The sequence below is a fragment of the Sinocyclocheilus grahami genome, unplaced genomic scaffold (assembly GCF_001515645.1).
Source record: "Sinocyclocheilus grahami isolate Dianchi unplaced genomic scaffold, SAMN03320097.WGS_v1.1 scaffold2454.1, whole genome shotgun sequence".
In the NCBI taxonomy this organism is placed as follows: domain Eukaryota; kingdom Metazoa; phylum Chordata; class Actinopteri; order Cypriniformes; family Cyprinidae; genus Sinocyclocheilus; species Sinocyclocheilus grahami.
In genome coordinates this window covers 48,909-56,521 of record NW_015507633.1, presented here as the reverse complement: position 1 = coordinate 56,521, position 7,613 = coordinate 48,909, and the positions used below count along the sequence as shown (strand labels likewise).

General features: G+C 36.2%; 1 pseudogene; it reads right to left on the bottom strand.

Moving 5' to 3' along the window:
* Positions 1–2,181: 2,181 nt before the first annotated feature.
* Positions 2,182–4,782, bottom strand: LOC107575071 (beta-1,3-galactosyltransferase 2-like; annotated as a pseudogene).
* Between the last annotated feature and the right edge of the window lie 2,831 nt (positions 4,783–7,613).

Below are 7,613 nucleotides of genomic sequence, written 5' to 3'. Positions count from 1 at the left end.
TTGTCAACAACAAAATCAAATCACGTGGCGACTGGTTTCCATTCCACCACAGTGTTGTTATAATCGTGAGGAAAAAGGAGGACCATAAGGCCGTGTTCCCCTCTTTTTATTTGGCTGGACAGGAGTTATCTGTGGTGAATAAGGTCAAATATCTTGGTCACATCATTAGAAGTGACCTTTGCAGGTTGTTTACACACACTATGGATACACATCTGTGTTCAAACACCTTATAAAAGTAAATTTTGCATAATTGGTCCCCATTAATGTATTTATTTGAAAATTATTTACTTCATTTATACATCATAACTTCATAATTATAAACTACTTGCATTATTATATTATTAGATAACACTTTAGTATAGGGACCAATTCTTATTATTGCTTATTAGCATGCATATTACTAGCTTATTGGCTGTTTATTAGTACTTATAAAGCACATATTCTGCATGACCATCTTACACATCCTTAATCCTACCCAATACCTAAACTTAACAACTACCTTGCAAACTATTACTAAGCAGTAATTACAAGTTTGAGGCAAAAGTCATAGTTAATAATAGCGAGAGCTGGACCTTTAGTGTGACCTATTATTATAGCATTATTATAATCTTGAATGTTTAACTTTGAGTTGTACAGCTACTAAAATCAAATTTTTTTTATTTGACAATTCATTGTAAGTGACATTTTGTTCTCTAAGAGCAATGTATTTTAAGCAAGAATGCAATGTATGATATCAGTTCATTCAAAATGTCAAAACTCAAACTCATTCAACTGTAATAACAGCAGTAATTTTAATATTCCTTCCAAAACCATTGTTTCTAATAAACCAAGAGAACTCAAATAATTTTTCATGCAACTGAATCTGAAGCCAGATTCTCAAAAATCTTTTTAAAGAATTAGTTCACTTCCAGAATAACAATTTCCTCATAATTTACTCATCCCAATTTCATCCAAGATGTTCATGTCTTTCTTTCTTCAGTCGCAAAGAAACTAAGGTTTTTGAAGAAAACATTCGAGGATTTTTCTCCATATAGTGGACTTTAATGATGGCCAATGGGCTGAAGGTCAAATTGCAGTTTCAATGCAGCTTCAAAGGGCTCTACACGATCCCAGCCGAAGAATAAGGGTCTTATTTAGCGAAACAATCTGCCATTTTCTTAAAACAATACAAATGTATATACTTTTAAACCACAATTGCTCATCTTGCACTAGCTTGACTTCAGGCATTACATAGTCACGTTGGAAAGGTCACGCATATTCTGGAATTGACCTAATTCTTTAAAAGTAAAAAAAGTTTGTTTGTTCTTAGTGTAATTTTCTAAATAAAAAAAAAATCATGAAAGAGAAAAGATTTTTTTTTTAGGAATAAAGTGACAGGCTAAATCTTACCCATGAATGTATAAATCGACTAACCTAGCTAGTAGCAAGCAATAACAAACTTATGAAAGTAGATGAGAACATTGATCGTTCAATATTCAGTTTAGTTGCACCAATACTAAATCCATTTCTAGAGGCATTTTTAAAGCTGTTTCATGTCAGAATAAATATTCTGCATTAAATTATTCAGACTGTTTATTTAATGCATAAAAACCAAAAAGAAGCATTAAAAAGTGCTCTCACCTCTTCCATACCATTTTATACACAATGGTTATTTCATTTCAGATACCTGACAACCTTTCATTGAATACCTGATATCAGATAACCTGAGCGTTCTAGTGAATACAAATTTGAATCTGTGGTGTCAATTTAACATTGAGGCGTGGAATTGATTATTTACTTGCACATCTTCCTGGTCTTGGTCCTGCCTGCAAATCAACAAGATTTTTACTCACAATTTGTACAGTGTCCCAACTTTTTTGGAATTGGGTTTGTAATTAATGATATGTATAAATAATAATAATAATAATTTATCTTAAATGTATAGCTTATTTTGTTATATTTAAGAACATACAATACATGTGTTCACTCTGTTACATTTATAGACACATTTTATTGTAATTTTGATTTTATTTCATATGAACTAAGTCATATCATTGTCCTATATTCCACAGCAGTCAATTCTGATATTTAATCTCTTTGAGATATCACAACGTTTCAAGTGTATCATAACCATTCATTCACAGAGGGCGTGTTGGGTCTTAATTTTGCTCATTCTTGTTTCTTGTGTTATAGTTTATCTGTTCATTTATGTCCCTTCACATTTAGCCAGAACTCTACTACCTTCTCCGGTGATTGTTGTAATGAGCTTGGAAAGGTCGTGACTTTTAGGATTATTCATATAGGTCTGAAACTGAGAAGGATCTGGAGTGCCAGAGGGATTTATGCCCAACCGTTTCAGACAAGTGCCCACATAAGCGTCCTCTATGTTAAAAGGCTTTATGGCTTCAGAAACCTCAACTATTTTGGGGGGAAGATCATTGGAGAAAACATATCCCATTCCAAGCACATACGTGGGTATAGTATTTCAGTTCGGGGTACAGCTCCTTTGGAACATACCATTTTGAGTTTTTGTTTGTGATGACATTCTGGTTCCACATCAAATAGCCTGTAATGTAGTTCTGTCTGGGTGTGTTGGGTGCCAATAGGAGGGTCATCAGGTTCTCCAGGCCTATGTACATGTCAGAATCAACCTTCATTCTAAAATTCGCTTGAGGGCAACGAGTGGCCAACCAGTCCATGATCACCATTGTCTTTATGGTCAGGTTGAAGTAGGAGTCCACAAAGTTGCTCTGCACTAAATCTCTGTGTTGTCGGCTCTCTTCCTCCAGCTGCTGTTGAGCTTCAGGTCCTCGAGTCAAACCCACCAAGAACAGAGTCAGCACTGCTTTTCCCTGGACTGAGCTCTCATTCCCCCATGTGCTCCAGATGGCATTATGGGCATCTAGCTGTTGAGGGGCCACAGGGACCATCAAGACCAGGAATGGATTCTGACTACATTTATCAGGTTCGTCCAGAATGAAATGATAATTGCTTGGATGTGCTACATATTGGTGAATTGATATGTGTTCTATTCTAATGGATGGACTGGGTTTTTCCACTGTGGTAGTTGTTTGAATAGTTTGTAGATTATTAAAAAAATTCCAGACATTTATTTTTGCCAGACAAGTCCTCAGACACCACATTATATAGCTTAGTTTGATTTGCAATGTTAAACCAGGTGAGAGAGTGCGTGACTGGCATGAGAGAGAAATCATAAACATAAGCAATAATAAACACTAATAATGTCAATGTAACCAGCACAACAAATCCTGGTTTAACGTGACCCATAAAATCTCTTTCTTCAGCCAAATAGCACCTGAGAAAAAAAAAGAAACAGAAAGGTTAAAAGACTAAATAATCTGACTTAGGCTTGTTTTTGCCTTAATGAGGATAATATATATATACAGTTTTATGCAAAAGTTTAGGCACCCCTGATAATTATCATAATTTCAAATAATAATCTGCTAGGCTTTAGGAAACAGAAACAAGGAAATATGAATCATAACAAAAACAGACACGTGCAAAAATTTGGGCACCCCAATGGAATAATAACATCAATATTTAGCAGAGCCACCTATTGCGGAAATAACAGCCTGTAGACACTTCTTATAGCCACTGATAAATCACTGAATTCTGAATGCAGGTGTTTTGGACTATTCTTTCTTTTAGAACGTCTGCCAGCTTCCAATCAATCCATAGATTTTCAATGATATTTAAGTCTGGGGACTGGGATGGCCATTCTAGAACATTGTCTCTGTGTCTGTGCATGAATTCCTTGAAAAATTGGAACAATGCTTTAGGTCATTGTCCTGCTGAAACAACCAACCCCGTCGTAACTTCAACCTCTTGACTGATTCTTGAACATTATTCTTAAAGGGGGGGTATAATGCTGTTTCATGCATTCAGAGTTGTTTACACTGTTAAAGAGTTGGATTCTCATGCTAAGCATGGACAAAGTTTCAAAAAACTATTTGGACGTATGGCACAGTACTTCTGTGCCAAAAATCGTACTTCCGGGTATGTACAAGTTTCGGAGAGTTTTTTTCGATCGTGGCTCTTCATGACGTAGATGAGGGTGGAACTCCTTATATGGGCATTTCTCCCGGAAGAGTGCACCCGCGCACACATCGACCAGAGCGAGAGCGACATCGCTCCCATCAATGCGCTTCATCCGGCGGCAGCACTGCACAGGACTTGCTCGGGAAGAATGTCTCCAAAGAAGTGTGTTTTTGGTTGTAGGGGGAAAGATAACTTTGTTCAGCTTCCTAAAGAACCCAGCGTTATGTATACAGTGGATACAGTTTGTTTTTCCGGAGCAGCAACAGAGTTTCACAAGTGTGTTTGTTGATGAACGTTTTATAAACAAGGCCCAGTTCGACGCTGGATTTGCGCATCGTTTGATATTGAAAGATGGAATGGTCCCAGGTATAAAAGATCTTGGTCATGATTCAGAACTGCAGACAGTAAGTGAAACGGCATCAAATGTCTGTTTTGTTGGCATTCGGCGCCCAAGTGCTCGTCACTCTTTAGCTCCGCCCACGGTGCGCCTCCAGGAGCTCGGCTTTTTCCGGAGAGAATCGTAAAGCTGAATCTTTCTTTTATAAATATGATAAAACTAAAGACTTTTTGGAGATATGAAGGATGCAGTACTACTCTATAGGTACTCAAGATTAACATGAGATTGGGTGAAACTGTGTGTGTTATGCCCCCTTTAAAAACTGCTGGTACAGGGTGGAATCCAAGTAACCCTCAATTCTGACAAGGTTTCCAGTACCTGTGCTTGCCAACACAGCCCCATAGCATGATGGACCCTTCACTAAATTGAACAGTAGGGAGCAGGTTCTTCTATTTCACCATGCAAATCGCTTCGGGTTGTGAACAGATAACTCTATAAACAGCGTATGAAAATACAACCCTTACTGTATGGGTCTTCATATGAAAATGACCGTTTAAACAGGAAATAAAAAAGCAGGGGTGAACGTACCTCTTCTGTATGCATTCAGTTGCCATTACCACATGTTTGACTGCTTATCTAAAGGAACCAATGAAAGCAGATATGTCAGTTGTTTTGCCCTACACTACCTGAGTTTTATTGTTCCTTCTTATAATCATTAAACCAGGGGTGGGGCTAAAACATAAAAAGTACTGAGAAAAGGAAAAGAAAGAGCCACAAGAGGAAGACATTCTTGTTGTCCTCTGTATAAATATATCTCGAATATGTATTGGCAGCTCACAAAAACTAAGCGAAGATATTAAAATGTTAGAATATGCCTAATAATGGTGGTATCCACCATTGAGGTTTTCTGAAATTGCTACAACTTTATTGCATGATATTGCATAACGCCAAGATAAGTGCCTTTCTTATGAGCTGCCTAATAAGTCTAAAAGCTCTCATAAATGTTGTAACGAATCAGCTCATGGGAAATATGAATAATTAATCATAACTAGTTATAATCAATTATGAATATTTAGATCCGCTGTAGATATTTAGCTGACCTCTCAGGGTCAACTGTCTTGTCAATTCTAAGAACGTTAATTTCCTGGTTAAGGGAAATAACTTTCTTACTGTACAATTCTACAAAAGCTTGTAGCATAAATCTGTATGATTAAGTGACTCCAGTTATAAGCAAACAATGAACCACGTCAAGTGTGATACAAGTAAGGTTTTATTAACTACATAAACACTTAAACTAGTCTAACATACTACATAAACACATAAACTGGTCTAACATCCTACATAAGCACACACACACACGCATACAGTTGGTATAGGAAAGGGTTCAAGCTTAACTCAGTACAGAGAAGAGACATAAGGAATTAAATTTATGGAACCATTTGCATATTCAGCAGATCTACACCTGAGGGAAACGTCAGATTCTTAGTTCAAACACACCTTGGTAAAAAGGTGCAACTGATACCTAATATATCAATTAATAAGACTAAGTTTGATACTTGCAAGTCTCGTCTGTCTGAAAATAGATTCCTGATGCAATCTTAAGGCCCAAGATCTTGCTGAAGTTGGTTGATGAGAAAGAACCAGTTTGCGTCAGAGTAACTTGATGAATGGAAAGGACAAGGCTGAAGCCTGGCAAGAGCTTAGGATGCTCTGGAGCGTTGGAACTCACATCTTATCGAAACTCGGCTTCCTGGGGTGTTACAGAGTATTTGTTAAATCTAGCTAACAAAATATATATTGTGTGTTTGAGTGGTCCAGACGCTACAATGTCTAAATGTTAGAGGTGAGTTAAGTAAGCAAACTTCCTATTCACATTGGTTTCTGACTGCAGTTTCCTCCTCAAGGCTTCAGCTGACGACCATAATTTATGAAACAAGATGTAAATATTAGAGTGGGTGTAATATATTGTGCTAGGAGTTGGATTTGGGGAGATGAACGACAGACACGTACTCTGCAAGCTGACTTGTTTACTCACGCTCTAAACAGGCCACACACGTACATAGAATGGGGGCTGGTTTTACGTAAATGTCACTCAGATCATCTATTACAGTGGGATTTTTTGGTGGAAAATGAACTATGTTTAAAAGAGTGGTGAAGGAAGCATTTTAATGGATAAAAAAAAATATTTTATTTTTTAATTTTACTTCATTCCTATTCATGATTATGAATAGGAAGTAGGGCTGTCATCATTAATGCGTTAACGCATGCGATTAATTTTGCAATCCTTAACGCGTTAAAATAATTTAACGCAATTAACGCAAAATTACTGAAGCACCATTAATCATATATTTTTGAAAGTGTTCAGTGCACACCGTGTTACTTGCTTATTTTTAACATAATCTGCACGGTATAGCCTACATATGTATATACTACTTCTGGGCATGGTGAAAAGTAATTTAATTTAAAAAAAAAAAATTTTTATATATATATATATATATATTTTACTAGATAACAGAACAATGACATATTGTCACATCTTTGGCTAAAACCTAGAAAACTGATTTGAATTTCAAAGATTCAGTTGCATAATTGTAGCCTATGTAGAAGAAATATGCTTTGTTTAATAACTGTGTTTAGGCACATTTTATTGCAATTCCCGTATTTTCAGGTTTATTTACTCTTGAGGAAACAGAATCATGAAACCAATCTTAGGGAAGACTGGACTGCTAGTTCTGGACATCTCATTTGCATATCAGGCTTGTCCACAAGGCTCATCTGCATAACACAGAGGTGATTTTTTTTCGTAAAAATAAAACTACAAATGTCCAAAACACAATATATGCTCATGCAAAAAAAATTAACTTTGAGAGAACTTTTCGTTTTAAATATGTCTGGCATTAACGTAACTATTATGCATGCACTTGAGGCTCTTCAAACCAAACAGACAGTTATGCAACCAGTGTTGATGTAATACATTACAAATAATGCGAGTTACGTAATCAGATTACTTTTTTCAAGCAGTAATTAGTAAAGTAATACATTACTTTTTAATTTACAAGAAAATATCTGAGTTACTTTTTCAAAAAAGTAATGCCAGTTACTTTGTTTTCCCATGTATTGACTGACAGCTCTCCTGTCCTCATGCTGAGAGAACAGTTATGCAACCAGTGTTGATGTAATACATTACAAATAATGCGAGTTACGTAATCAGATTACTTTTTTCAAGCAGTAATTAGTA